This window comes from Haliotis rubra, unplaced genomic scaffold (genome assembly GCF_003918875.1).
Source record: "Haliotis rubra isolate DU_JTF1 unplaced genomic scaffold, ASM391887v1 Scf269, whole genome shotgun sequence".
Taxonomy (NCBI): Eukaryota; Metazoa; Mollusca; class Gastropoda; order Lepetellida; family Haliotidae; genus Haliotis; species Haliotis rubra.
The window spans coordinates 1011321-1026989 of record NW_025766769.1 but is presented as its reverse complement, the minus strand read 5'-3'; positions in this window follow the sequence as shown (position 1 = coordinate 1026989).

Below are 15669 nucleotides of genomic sequence, written 5' to 3'. Positions count from 1 at the left end.
TACATCAGGTCCTGTATACCTACTTGTGTACATCAGGTCCTGTATGTCTACCTGTGTACATCAGGTCCTGTATGTCTACTTGTGTACATCAGGTCCCGTATATCTACTTGTGTACATCAGGTCCTGTATGTCTACTTGTGTACATCAGGTCCTGTATGTCTACTTGTGTACATCAGGTCCCGTATATCTACTTGTGTACATCAGGTCCTGTATATCTACTTGTGTACATCAGGTCCCGTATATCTACTTGTGTACATCAGGTCCTGTATACCTACTTGTGTACATCAGGTCCTGTATACCTACTTGTGTACATCAGGTCCTGTATGTCTACTTGTGTACATCAGGTCCCGTATATCTACTTGTGTACATCAGGTCCTGTATATCTACTTGTGTACATCAAATCCTGTATATCTACTTGTGTACATCAGATCCTGTATATCTACTTGTGTACATCAGGTCCCGTATATCTACTTGTGTACATCAGGTCCTGTATACCTACTTGTGTACATCAGGTCCTGTATGTCTACTTGTGTGTACATCAGGTCCCGTATATCTACTTGTGTACATCAGGTCCTGTATATCTACTTGTGTACATCAAATCCTGTATATCTACTTGTGTACATCAGATCCTGTATATCTACTTGTGTACATCAGGTCCTGTATGTCTACCTGTGTACATCAGGTCCTGTATGTCTACTTGTGTACATCAGGTCCCGTATATCTACTTGTGTACATCAGGTGCTGTATGTCTACTTGTGTACATCAGGTCCTGTATACCTACTTGTGTACATCAGGTCCTGTATGTCTACTTGTGTACATCAGGTCCTGTATATCTACTTGTGTACATCAGGTCCTGTATGTCTACTTGTGTACATCAGGTCCTGTATATCTACTTGTGTACATCAGGTCCTGTATATCTACTTGTGTACATCAGGTCCCGTATGTCTACTTGTGTACATCAGGTCCTGTATATCTACCTGTGTACATCAGGTCCTGTATGTCTACTTGTGTACATCAGGTCCTGTATATCTACTTGTGTACATCAGGTCCTGTATGTCTACTTGTGTACATCAGGTCCTGTATACCTACTTGTGTACATCAGGCCCTGTATGTCTACTTGTGTACATCAGGTCCTGTATGTCTACTTGTGTACATCAGGTCCTGTATGTCTACTTGTGTACATCAGGTCCTGTATGTCTACTTGTGTTCATCAGGTCCTGTATACCTACTTGTGTACATCAGGTCCTGTATGTCTGCTTGTGTACATCAGGTCCTGTATATCTACTTGTGTACATCAGGTCCTGTATACCTACTTGTGTACATCAGGTCCTGTATGTCTACCTGTGCACATCAGGTCCTGTATGTCTACTTGTGTACATCAGGTCCCGTATATCTACTTGTGTACATCAGGTCCTGTATGTCTACTTGTGTACATCAGGTCCTGTATGTCTACTTGTGTACATCAGGTCCCGTATATCTACTTGTGTACATCAGGTCCTGTATATCTACTTGTGTACATCAGGTCCCGTATATCTACTTGTGTACATCAGGTCCTGTATATACCTACTTGTGTACATCAGGTCCTGTATGTCTACTTGTGTACATCAGGTCCTGTATGTCTACTTGTGTACATCAGGTCCCGTATATCTACTTGTGTACATCAGGTCCTGTATATCTACTTGTGTACATCAAATCCTGTATATCTACTTGTGTACATCAGATCCTGTATATCTACTTGTGTACATCAGGTCCCGTATATCTACTTGTGTACATCAGGTCCTGTATGTCTACTTGTGTACATCAGGTCCCGTATATCTACTTGTGTACATCAGGTCCTGTATGTCTGCTTGTGTACATCAGGTCCTGTATATCTACTTGTGTACATCAGGTCCTGTATACCTACTTGTGTACATCAGGTCCTGTATGTCTACCTGTGTACATCAGGTCCTGTATGTCTACTTGTGTACATCAGGTCCCGTATATCTACTTGTGTACATCAGGTCCTGTATGTCTACTTGTGTACATCAGGTCCTGTATGTCTACTTGTGTACATCAGGTCCCGTATATCTACTTGTGTACATCAGGTCCTGTATATCTACTTGTGTACATCAGGTCCCGTATATCTACTTGTGTACATCAGGTCCTGTATACCTACTTGTGTACATCAGGTCCTGTATACCTACTTGTGTACATCAGGTCCTGTATGTCTACTTGTGTACATCAGGTCCCGTATATCTACTTGTGTACATCAGGTCCTGTATATCTACTTGTGTACATCAAATCCTGTATATCTACTTGTGTACATCAGATCCTGTATATCTACTTGTGTACATCAGGTCCCGTATATCTACTTGTGTACATCAGGTCCTGTATACCTACTTGTGTACATCAGGTCCTGTATGTCTACTTGTGTACATCAGGTCCCGTATATCTACTTGTGTACATCAGGTCCTGTATATCTACTTGTGTACATCAAATCCTGTATATCTACTTGTGTACATCAGATCCTGTATATCTACTTGTGTACATCAGGTCCTGTATGTCTACCTGTGTACATCAGGTCCTGTATGTCTACTTGTGTACATCAGGTCCCGTATATCTACTTGTGTACATCAGGTGCTGTATGTCTACTTGTGTACATCAGGTCCTGTATACCTACTTGTGTACATCAGGTCCTGTATGTCTACTTGTGTACATCAGGTCCTGTATATCTACTTGTGTACATCAGGTCCTGTATGTCTACTTGTGTACATCAGGTCCTGTATATCTACTTGTGTACATCAGGTCCTGTATATCTACTTGTGTACATCAGGTCCCGTATGTCTACTTGTGTACATCAGGTCCTGTATATCTACCTGTGTACATCAGGTCCTGTATGTCTACTTGTGTACATCAGGTCCTGTATATCTACTTGTGTACATCAGGTCCTGTATGTCTACTTGTGTACATCAGGTCCTGTATACCTACTTGTTGTACATCAGGCCCTGTATGTCTACTTGTGTACATCAGGTCCTGTATGTCTACTTGTGTACATCAGGTCCTGTATGTCTACTTGTGTACATCAGGTCCTGTATGTCTACTTGTGTTCATCAGGTCCTGTATACCTACTTGTGTACATCAGGTCCTGTATGTCTGCTTGTGTACATCAGGTCCTGTATATCTACTTGTGTACATCAGGTCCTGTATACCTACTTGTGTACATCAGGTCCTGTATGTCTACCTGTGCACATCAGGTCCTGTATGTCTACTTGTGTACATCAGGTCCCGTATATCTACTTGTGTACATCAGGTCCTGTATGTCTACTTGTGTACATCAGGTCCTGTATGTCTACTTGTGTACATCAGGTCCCGTATATCTACTTGTGTACATCAGGTCCTGTATATCTACTTGTGTACATCAGGTCCCGTATATCTACTTGTGTACATCAGGTCCTGTATACCTACTTGTGTACATCAGGTCCTGTATGTCTACTTGTGTACATCAGGTCCTGTATGTCTACTTGTGTACATCAGGTCCCGTATATCTACTTGTGTACATCAGGTCCTGTATATCTACTTGTGTACATCAAATCCTGTATATCTACTTGTGTACATCAGATCCTGTATATCTACTTGTGTACATCAGGTCCCGTATATCTACTTGTGTACATCAGGTCCTGTATGTCTACTTGTGTACATCAGGTCCCGTATATCTACTTGTGTACATCAGGTCCTGTATGTCTACTTGTGTACATCAGGACCCGTATATCTACTTGTGTACATCAGGTCCTGTATGTCTCCTTGTGTACATCAGGACCCGTATATCTACTTGTGTACATCAGGTCCTGTATGTCTACTTGTGTACATCAGGCCCTGTATGTCTACTTGTGTACATCAGGTCCTGTATGTCTACTTGTGTACATCAGGACCCGTATATCTACTTGTGTACATCAGGTCCTGTATATCTACTTGTGTACATCAAGTCCTGTATATCTATTTGTGTACATCAGGCCCTTTATGTCTGCTTGTGTACATCAGGTCCTGTATATCTATTTGTGTACATCAGGCCCTTTATGTCTGCTTGTGTACATCAGGTCCTGTATATCTATTTGTGTACATCAGGCCCTTTATGTCTGCTTGTGTACATCAGGTCCTGTATGTCTGTGTGTACATCAGGCCCTTTATCTCTGCTTGTGTACATCAGGTCCTGTATGTCTGTGTGTACATCAGGCCCTTCATCTCTGCTTGTGTACAAACATGAGAATGGAGATGGTGGAACGTGGTTGGTGGAATAGCTTGCAAAAGAAGAAGATATTTCTGTGGCCTCGTAGGTGTCAATTTCCACCTCACGATTAACTTCTAGAGAGAGAGACTTCTTAAATGACACAAAATTCCATCAACCTCCATCAACAGACGAAATAGAAATTGTCTATGGTGCGCATCCTTTTGTCACTTGGCGAATCCCCCGAGGATTCTATACAAATGACTTCAAGGGTGTCCACTTCATCAGTTTCCAGTGGTCAGTGGATGTCATTTAATCACATTGTCCATCCAACCCAGACAATCAACACAAGCCTCTCGTGGCAAACGTTTACCAATATAAGTCGTAATCAGATTTATCCCTCAAGATGTTTTATAAGTTTTATTGAAATTTTGATTTGACGTGGAGGTAATCACGTCTGTGGTGCCAGGTCTCGACTCCCTCGCTGAATGGATACAGACGTGTAATTACCTGCGGGGGGGGGGGCGTGTTTCATCACCTCGCCATGTATCCCCGCCCGCGGCACCGTGAGATCCCGTAGCACCTTCATCAGTGATGAGCAGGAAGAGCTCAGGAACACCGAGACAGAAGCCATTTACACGGCTCTAACTACACATCTACAACATGGAGGTTTGCTGGGACTGAACTAACCAGCTACTGCTGGACAAGGAGGTGTTGTCATTGCAGAGCCCCTCTGTGGTAACCTCGTATTGTAACTATGTAACTATCTCTTTCATTTCTAGTTGTTACAATACTACAGACCCGTTAGAATTGATCTTCAGCGACGCATGCTTAATTGCTTAAACAGCCGGGTTAGAATTAGTTTTCAGCAACCCATGCTTGTCTCCCCGTAAACATCCGGGTTAGAATTGGTCTTCAGCAACCCAAGCTTGTCTACCCGTGAAGATCTGGGTTAGAATTGGTCTTCAGCAACCCAAGCTTGTCTACCCGTGAAGATCCGGGTTAGAATTGGTCTTCAGCAACCCATGCTTGTCTACCCGTGATGATCCGGGTTAGAATTGGTCTTCAGCAACCCGGCCATGCTTGTCGTAAGAGGCGGCTAACGGGATCGGGTATTCAGGCTCGCTGGCTTGGTTGACACATGTCATTGTATCCCAGTTGAGTAGAATGATGGTGTTGGATCACTGGATTGTCTGGCCCACTCTCGATTATTTAGAGACTTCCGCCATACAGCTGGAATGTTGCTGAGTGCCGCATTAAACAACCAACAAACACTACTCCAGCTATGTGAGAGTGGCAAGGAAATAATCAAAACTGGACCAGCTAATCCAGTGATTGCTATAGTGAGCAGCTATCTCTGCTGTCAGGATACAATGGCAAGCACTCCACCAAGCCTAAGCATCCGATCCCTGTCCCCGCTTACCACCAGCCTGAGTTTCCGTGGATGAGGTGTAAGACAGACTCACCACGTGCCTTGGCATTTAGATAATCTCAACTGATACATCCTCACAGCTTAACCTGCATGTAGAACTTCATCACGTCAGACTGCAGGGTGTGGAATCAGTTAGTTTACTGTTATCAAACTGTGTTGTTGTTATTTTGTACACAAACACAAACACTCTCACCAGGTAACTTAAAGTCTGGCTACTTTAAGATTGTTACCTGGCCGAGATAGCCGCAGCAGCTAGTTAACTCACAGTTGTATCCTTATCGGAAGCAAATGATTCAGCGAGGTATCAGGTAAATGCATATACTGAATTAATCTACGAATCTCACAGCACAAGTGTATACTTTGAACTTGCCACCAATTAGCACTCAGAAAATGAAGTAAATACACAGTGTTTTTGTAGAGTGTGACATGAGTGTAGAGTTGCAGGAAGCGCCGTCTTGGCTCCCCATTCTGCCCACGTGGATACGGGGGCACCTGCTGTGATGTAAACATTTAACTGTGTCAGGCTTCATTTGCAGTGTGTGGAATTAAAACAAGGTTTATAGCTTTACAGATTACAGAGTAGCAAGGGAGGCTACTGCCTGGATGAGTTACGATACCTGGCCCTTAACGTGTGTAACACATTCAGTTCACTCGAAGTCTTGGAGCAAAGTCAGCTTCACCCAGACACATGGCTATCCTCGTCATGTCCTATGAAATCTGATGTTTCTGTGTCATTAAAAATCAAATCATTGCTCGATTCTTGACAATCACAGAACGTTCTGCATTTTGTATAGTAAGTTGAAGGTGAAATGTTAGTGCAAAATAATCCATGTTTCTAATGGTGGAGACTCTATTGGTATATAGTCGGTATATAATCTCTCGTCATGGGCATACCTATAGAGTCCTAGAAGGGACACTGTTGGTGGTGAATCTAATGATACCAGCCAGCTGTAGTAGTGGTGGTGGTGGTGGTGAGACTTGTGATACCGGCCAGCTGTAGTAGGGGTTTGTGGTGAGACTTATGATACCAGCCAGTTGTAGTGGTGGTGGTGGTGGTGAGACTTGTGATACCGGCCAGCTGTAGTAGGGGTTTGTGGTGAGACTTGTGATACCGGCCAGCTGTAGTGGTGGTGGTGAGACTTGTGATACCGGCCAGCTGTAGTGGTGGTGGTGGTGAGACTTGTGATACCGGCCAACTGTAGTGGTGGTGGTGAGACTTGTGATACCGGCCAACTGTAGTGGTGGTGGTGAGACTTGTGATACCGGCCAGCTGAAGTGGTGGTGGTGAGACTTATCATACCAGCCAGTTGTAGTGGTGGTCGTGGTGGTGAGACTTGTGATACCGGCCAGCTGTAGTAGTGGTGGTGGTGAGACTTGTGATACCGGCCAGCTGTAGTGGTGGTGGTGAGACTTATGATACCGGCCAGCTGTAGTGGTGGTGGTGGTGAGACTTGTGATACCGGCCAGTTGTAGTGGTGGTGGTGAGACTTGTGATACCGGCCAGCTGTAGTGGTGGTGGTGGTGAGACTTGTGATACCGGCCAGCTGTAGTGGTGGTGGTGAGACTTATGATACCGGCCAGCTGTAGTGGTAGTGGTGAGACTTGTGATACCGGCTTGCTGTAGTGGTGGTGGTGAGACTTGTGATACCGGCCAGCTGTAGTAGTGGTGGTGGTGAGACTTATGATACCGGCCAGTTGTAGTGGTAGTGGTGAGACTTGTGATACCGGCCAGCTGTAGTTGTGGTGGTGGTGAGACTTGTGATACCGGCCAGCTGTAGTAGTGGTGGTGGTGAGACTTATGATACCGGCCAGTTGTAGTGGTAGTGGTGAGACTTGTGATACCGGCCAGCTGTAGTGGTGATGGTGAGACTTGTGATACCGGTCAGCTGTAGTAGTGGTGGTGAGACTTGTGATACCGGCCAGCTGTAGTAGTGGTGGTGGTGAGACTTATGATACCGGCCAGTTGTAGTGGTAGTGGTGAGACTTGTGATACCGGCCAGCTGTAGTTGTGGTGGTGAGACTTGTGATACCGGCCAGTTGTAGTGGTAGTGGTGAGACTTGTGATACCGGCCAGTTGTAGTGGTAGTGGTGAGACTTATGATACAGGCCAGCTGTAGTGGTGGTGGTGAGACTTGTGATACCGGCCAGTTGTAGTGGTAGTGGTGAGACTTATGATACAGGCCAGCTGTAGTGGTGGTGGTGAGACTTATGATACAGGCCAGCTGTAGTAGTGGTGATGGTGAGACTTGTGATACCGGCCAGCTGTAGTGGTAGTGGTGAGACTTGTGATACCGGCCAGCTGTAGTGGTAGTGGTGAGACTTGTGATACCGGCCAGCTGTAGTGGTAGTGGTGATGGTGAGACTTGTGATACCGGCCAGCTGTAGTGGTAGTGGTGGTGGTGAGACTTGTGATACCGGCCAGCTGTAGTTGTGGTGGTGAGACTTGTGATACCGGCCAGCTGTAGTAGTGGTGGTGGTGAGACTTATGATACAGGCCAGCTGTAGTGGTGGTGGTGAGACTTGTGATACCGGCCAGCTGTAGTAGTGGTGGTGGTGAAACTTGTGATAACGGCCGGCTGTAGTGGTAGTGGTGGTGGTGAGACTTGTGTTACCGGCCAGCTGTAGTAGTGGTGGTGGTGAGACTTATGATACTGGCCAGTTGTAGTGGTGGTGGTGAGACTTGGGTTACCGGCCAGCTGTAGTGGTAGTGGTGGTGGTGAGACTTATGATACCGGCCAGCCAGTTGAGTAGTGGTGGTGGTGAGACTTGTGATACCGGCCAGCTGTAGTGGTGGTGGTGAGACTTGTGATACCAGCCAGCTGTAGTAGTGGTGGTGGTGAGACTTATGATACCGGCCAGTTGTAGTGGTGGTGGTGAGACTTGTGATACCGGCCAGCTGTAGTGGTGGTGGTGAGACTTATGATACCGGCCAGCTGTAGTGGTGGTGGTGAGACTTGTGATACCGGCCAGCTGTAGTGGTGGTGGTGGTGAGACTTATGATACCGGCCAGCTGTAGTAGTGGTGGTGGTGAGACTTGTGATACCAGCCAGCTGTAGTAGGGGTCGGTGGTGAGACTTGTGATACCGGCCAGCTGTAGTAGTAGTGGTGGTGAGACTTGTGATACCAGCCAGCTGTAGTAGGGGTCGGTGGTGAGACTTGTGATACCGGCCAGCTGTAGTAGTGGTGGTGGTGGTGAGACTTGTGATACCGGCCAGCTGTAGTGGTGGTGGTGGTGAGACTTGTGATACCGGCCAGCTGTAGTGGTGGTGGTGGTGGTGAGACTTGTGATACCGGCCAGCTGTAGTGGTGGTGGGGGTGGTGAGACTTGTGATACTGGCCAGCTGTAGTGGTGGTGGTGAGAATTGTGATACCAGCCAGCTGTAGTAGTGGTAGTGGTGAGACTTGTGATACCGGCCAGCTGTAGTAGTGGTGGTGGTGGTGGTGGTGTTGGGGATGGTAGTGGTGGTGGTGGTGGTGGTGATGGTAGTGGTGGTGGTGGTGGTGATGGTAGTGGTGGTGGATGGTGGTGAGACTTTTGATACCGGCCAGCTGTAGTGGTAGTGATGGTGGTGAGACTTGTGATACCGGCCAGCTGTAGTAGTGGTGGTGGTGAGACTTGTGATACCAGCCAGCTGTAGTAGTGGTGGTGGTGGTGGTGATGGTAGTGGTGGTGGTGGTGGTGGTGAGACTTGTGATACCAGCCAGCTGTAGTAGTGGTGGTGGTGGTGCGGATGGTAGTGGTGGTGGTAGTGGTGATGGTAGTGGTGGTGGTGGTGGTGGTGATGGTAGTGGTGGTGGGTGGTGGTGAGACTTGTGATACCAGCCAGCTGTAGTAGTGGTGGTGGTGAGGCTTGTGATACCAGCCAGCTGTAGTGGTAGTGGTGGTGGTGAGACTTGTGATACCGGCCAGCTGTAGTGGTAGTGGTGGTGGTGAGACTTGTGATACCGGCCAGCTGTAGTGGTGGTGGTGGTGAGACTTGTGATACCGGCCAGCTGTAGTGGTGGTGGTGGTGGTGAGACTTGTGATACCGGCCAGCTGTAGTGGTGGTGGGGGTGGTGAGACTTGTGATACCGGCCAGCTGTAGTGGTGGTGGTGAGAATTGTGATACCAGCCAGCTGTAGTAGTGGTAGTGGTGAGACTTGTGATACCGGCCAGCTGTAGTAGTGGTGGTGGTGAGACTTGTGATACCAGCCAGCTGTAGTGGTGGTGGTGATGGTGGTGGTGGTGGTGGTGGTGGTGAGACTTGTGATACCAGCCAGGTGTAGTAGTGGTGGTGGTGGTGGTGGTGGTGGTGGTGGGGATGGTAGTGGTGGTGGTGGTGGTGGTGAGACTTGTGATACCAGCCAGCTGTAGTAGTGGTGTGGTGGTGGTGGTGGTGTGGTGGGGATGGTAGTGGTGGTGGTGGTGATGGTAGTGTGGTGGTGGTGGTGGTGGTGGTAGTGGTGGTGAGTGGTGGTGAGACTTGTGATACCAGCCAGCTGTAGTAGTGGTGGTGGTGAGGCTTGTGATACCAGCCAGCTGTAGTGGTAGTGGTGGTGGTGAGACTTGTGATACCGGCCAGCTGTAGTGGTGGTGGTGGTGGTGAGACTTGTGATACCAGCCAGCTGTAGTGGTGGTGGTGGTGGTGAGACTTGTGATACCAGCCAGCTGTAGTAGTGGTGGTGGTGGTGGTGGTGGTGGGGATGGTAGTGGTGGTGGTGGTGATGGTAGTGGTGGTGGTGGTGGTGGTGGTGATGGTAGTGGTGGTGGGTGGTGGTGAGACTTGTGATACCAGCCAGCTGTAGTAGTGGTGGTGGTGAGACTTGTGATACCAGCCAGCTGTAGTGGTGGTGGTGGTGAAACTTGTGGCTTCACTGAGTGTGCGTCCGTGTATTTTGCAACCTAGGAAGATCGTAATGGTTTTGTCCGGACAACGGAATTTGAACACAAAGCAACAAATCATCCAAGTTGACATGTAGATGAAGCTCCTTATAATCACGTTCAGTACACAATGTATAATTAGCAGTGTACAATGTTGATTTGTGAAGATATATGCATAAATATGTATAGCATTCTCAAAACTTTGGGAATCTGTTACATCAGGTAATGTCTGGGAAATGTATTTTAATCATTTGGGCGATGAGACAAGACTTGAGAGCTGATGCATTAGGTTTGTTAAATACGAGGGAGGAGTCATTCAAGATCTGCGGATTTATCTCCCTTGTTCAACAGAAACCTCTACTGTGTGGTCTGATCAGTGTGTTGCGATCTGGTCAGTGTTTGGTTGTTGTTTAACGCCACACTCAGCAATATTCCAGCTATATGGCAGCAGTCTGTAAAACCAGCGATCAACGCCATGAGCATCGACCTACGCAAATGGGATAAGATGACATGCGTTAACCAAGTCAGCAAACCTGGCCATCCGATCCCGTTAGTCGCCCAAGCATGAGTTGCTGATTTTCAGTTCTAACCCGGATCTTCTCTTACGGCAAGTATGGATTGCTGAAGACCAATTGTAACGGGTCTTCACGGGTCTTTTGATGCTATACAGTCAATACAATGATGTTCTTCAATACACCAGTTTCACAAGAGTCCATCCAAAAGCTTCAACGAATCCAGAACACAGCTGCCCGCATAGTTACTCTCCAACCAAAACACTGCCACATCACTCCCATCCTGATGTCTCTTCACTGGATGCCTATTGAAGCTCGCATTGACTATAAGTTCCTTACACTTGCTTATCAGTCCAGTCATGGTATTGCACCCCTGTATCTTCAAGAACTCCTCTCTCCTTACATGCCAACAAGAACTCTGCGTTCATCCTCGGCTAATCTGTTCTGTGTACCAAAGTGGAACCTCAAATCACTTGGCTGCAAGTCTTACCAGAACATGGCATCAGTCAAATGGAATTCCGTCCCTGATGAACTTAAGCTGTCTCCAACCCTTGAAAACTTTAAGTGTCATCTCAAAACCTTTCTTTACAAAAAGTTCTATGGACTTCAATAATGCCTTATTGATTGTTAGCGCTATGAGCATACCTGGTGTGGAGTTTGGCGCTTTATAAATGGACACATTGTTATTATTATTACCAGCTTCTTATACAAAGAGGTAATCTTTCATCTTTCTTTATGTTAGAAAAGGGATGTTGACAGGGCGGCCCATTGTCACCCTACCTGTAGGGTATTATGATAACGCAAATATTGCGGATAATACATTACAGAACAGATGACACAATTGTATGGATGATCAACTTCTTTATTTTGACAATGGCGACGTTTAGGTATGGCTTCTTGTACTGTTTTCAAGCATATGGGTTGATGATGGGGGACACCAGTTTATATACAAGATCCATGTACATATTATAAAGAGATAACAATAACAAGGGTGGGAAACAAAGCATCAAAGAAGGTTACACGATGAGCTACAATAGTATGATGATGAGCTGAGGATAACAAAATGAGAATTCAATGCCACTCAAACAAATACATTACGGAACATACAATAGATATTGGGACAACATGCTGGTGATACACAGCTATTGTAAAAGGATGTGAAACTAGCCGTAATGCTGCTACTGGAACACTAAATAACATGTTCAAGTTGTCTGACAGTGGACAACTAGCAGGCTGGGATTTGAAACTGTAGGTGTCCCACCTAATGTATCTTTACAATATCTCTTGTTGGTCGATGTGAGGTAATGCTTAACTAGTATCAACAGAATAGTAGCTAGTTAAGGCAGAAGAAGTTTAACTTTTGGTCACAAGTTGAAAGATTTATCAACATTCACCTATAAATATTGGTCTGGAACTGACTTGAAGTGTGTTGTTATGTTTTCAGTCCATATAACCATGAAGTGTGCCATATCCTGCTGGCAGAAAGATTGATCTATGCATCAAATGTTCAACAACAAAAACGGTCTAATGGTCTATTTATCATGATGTTAAGTAATATTTGTAGAACTTAAATATATAAAAATTGCAAAAACTACAACAACAGTACTCATTGTTTTACCAGTGAATGGAAACAGTTAATTTCAACACGTAACCATAGCAATTGAAGCGCACATAAAATATCCATCTCCGATTGACCAACACCGTAAGCAAGTCCGTCCTATCTTACAACAACCAGGGAGACTATATAAGGTTGTAGAGTATTCTTACAACAACCAACTTTGTGATTATGATGACCGTTTACCTATAGTTATATTGGCTTTGTGTGGGTGCTTTGAAATGGATTAAAGATGTATTAAGACAACAACTGAGAATCCTATAGAGGCACTGGAAATAATCTTGGTGAATATATAGTTTGGATCATGCTGATCTGAACAGTATTGAACACTCCACATGCTCACTTATTCCGAGGAAATATCCATTTATTAAGATGTATGAACCCCGCTGTGTACTGAATCCTAGTGGAATGACACAAAATGACCAATAGTCTGAGCTGGAGCAAATTTGACAACCAACCCGAGAGACAAATAACCAAGATGATTTTCAGCTAGTCTGAGGTCTCTACTGTATGATATATTGTGATGGACATTTCAGACACCCAGCTTAATTTGATTTTGATGATGTGGTACATTTCCAAGATGGCCACCATGTTGTCTATGGGTTTTGGAAATAAGCTTCTAAAGCAGAATGTATTCATTTCAGACATCTTTAATTAACTGATATCTCTTCAGCACTATATTCACACATTCTGTTATGTTTTTGTGTATATCAATAAGATGAAATTATTATGTTAATGTTAAAATAATGTGCAGAAATGATACTTTTCCATATTTGTTCAATCAAGTGCTGTGTTGTTTAATAATGGCCACCCTATGATAAGTACTTCCTGTGGTTCCTGTGGACCCTCTAATCCTGTATGTGCCGGATCAATGCTCATGGTATCGACCACTGGTTTCCCTTGATCCACCTATCAGACCATAGTGATCATGCTCAGAATGTGTCATCCTTCTTGGGTATAAAACAGTTCACACACATCATATAATATATTCTCCATAGATCAGTGGCAGTAGTCACTATTCTGTCAGTTGGCAAGGAACACAAAACACAAATAAATATGTACATTATTTATTTCTTTTGGAAAGTTTGACATATAGACTTAAGAAGTCAGAATGGCTTGCAAAACAATTCTTCAAATGTAAACTGTTTCTGCGACAGTTCAATGAGAGAGTGGTGAATGTACTTCCAGCTAACTGAGTCCTTGGGTAAAGTTTAAAAGTTCAAAATATTCATTGTCTGCATTTGGTAACTCCTAGCATCTATAATGAACAATTGCACAGTTCTAATTCTAAAAACAACAACCCCTCTAAATATTTATGAAAAGCTTCAAAATAAATCATGAAATAAGATGCCATTTAATGGTCACTGATCCAAGAAATTCATGCCAATTCATGAATTTGGTTGTACATTGTTTCCAGAGGCTAATCTACACAAAACTCAGAATATGCAAACACAAGTACAATTGTAATTTTATGTTAGCAGATATCTCCATAAAAAAACTGATTGCCATTTGATGCAGACACCCCTGCCTACAATACATCTCCTCATCAAAGTCAACAATATCAAGTCCTTTGTTCCTCATCCTGTACATAGCTGTTGTCATCTGTCAATCAGCTGGAGCTGTAACATTTCATTTATACAAGTGGAGGACAATTCTGTTGGCACAAAGTTCCTCCCATTAAACATGTAAATGAGAAACAAAAGTTTGCTAAGGCCTTGTATATTTCCAATCTAGGTTTGTATGAAATATGATGGTATATGGATTTGTGTGAAGGATTTGAGCAGACTAATACTGAGTATGTGGCCATGCTATGTACAGACGTGAGCAACACACGAGATCATTTACATGCTTCCAGATTAAAACACAATTATTTCATGTTTATTTGTGTTAAGTTATTTTTAAACAATTGAGCCTTGTCTCTTTTTTTCCTTACTACCAACAGCTGATATTAAAGTTGGCTGTCGTTTTGGCAATCCATGTATAATGTCAGTTTCTGTGAGCTCCGCCAATGATCACGTGGTTACAACATCGTTAGATCAACAAAATGTCTTGGACATACAGAAATCTGTCATTTCTACATAAGGCAGTAGACTGTGCTATTCTAATTTCCAGATACATTTGAGGATTTTTTAATTTGATTCCACACCAGGAAGTGTTGAAATCATCTCTTCATTTGCACAGAACAAATATATGTAGGGGATTAGTGGACAAAGATAAACACTTCCACATCTACAAGTATGGCATCACACTGACGCCCTGTAGACTCGGCAACTTGTATGTGACATTCACCCTGTCACTGGCTCCCTCAGTGCTGCATGTTTGCATCAGTGACTATTTGGCAGGATCTCTATCCTAAATAGTTTAGTGTTAAACACCACAACCAGCATTATTCCAGCTATATGGCAGTGACTTGTACATTACAGCCATACCAGTGGTTGATGTAATGAGCATTGATCTATGCTGTCTGGATACGATGACAGTTACTTAGTCTGACCATGTGACCCATGACGTCTTACATGACAAGCGAAGTTGCCAGGGACCTTGACCTTGACAACAACAGTCTTTTCCCCATGAATGAGACCCGCAGAATTGATCAAGGTGAGTGGGCCATGAATCAGCTGGAGGGTGGACCAGCTGGAGAGAGTGTAGTCATGGAATTTAGACAAGGTCACAGATGAATGCTTCAACACCATGGCTACACCAAGGCCTAGATTTTCGAAGCTCTCTTAGCTCTAAGATAGTCGTAAGTTAATGTTAATGAATGGCACTTCCGACTATCTTAGCGCTAAGAGAGCTTCGAAAATCTACGCCCAGGAACTTAACATATTGGCAGTCATGACCTACTGACTCTTGATCAGTAATGTATGTTTGAGGAACAGGTGGGGTTGTGAGTGGTGAACGTTGGTTGACACAGGCCCAGCCTGTCATGATGAACCCCAGGAAGACAATCATGGCCCTGATCAGTTATTGCTTTACATTACCCAGCAGTCAGTCCTGTACAATCAGTCCAGTCAGCTCGGAATCAGTCTGACTAGGAAGTAATTATAC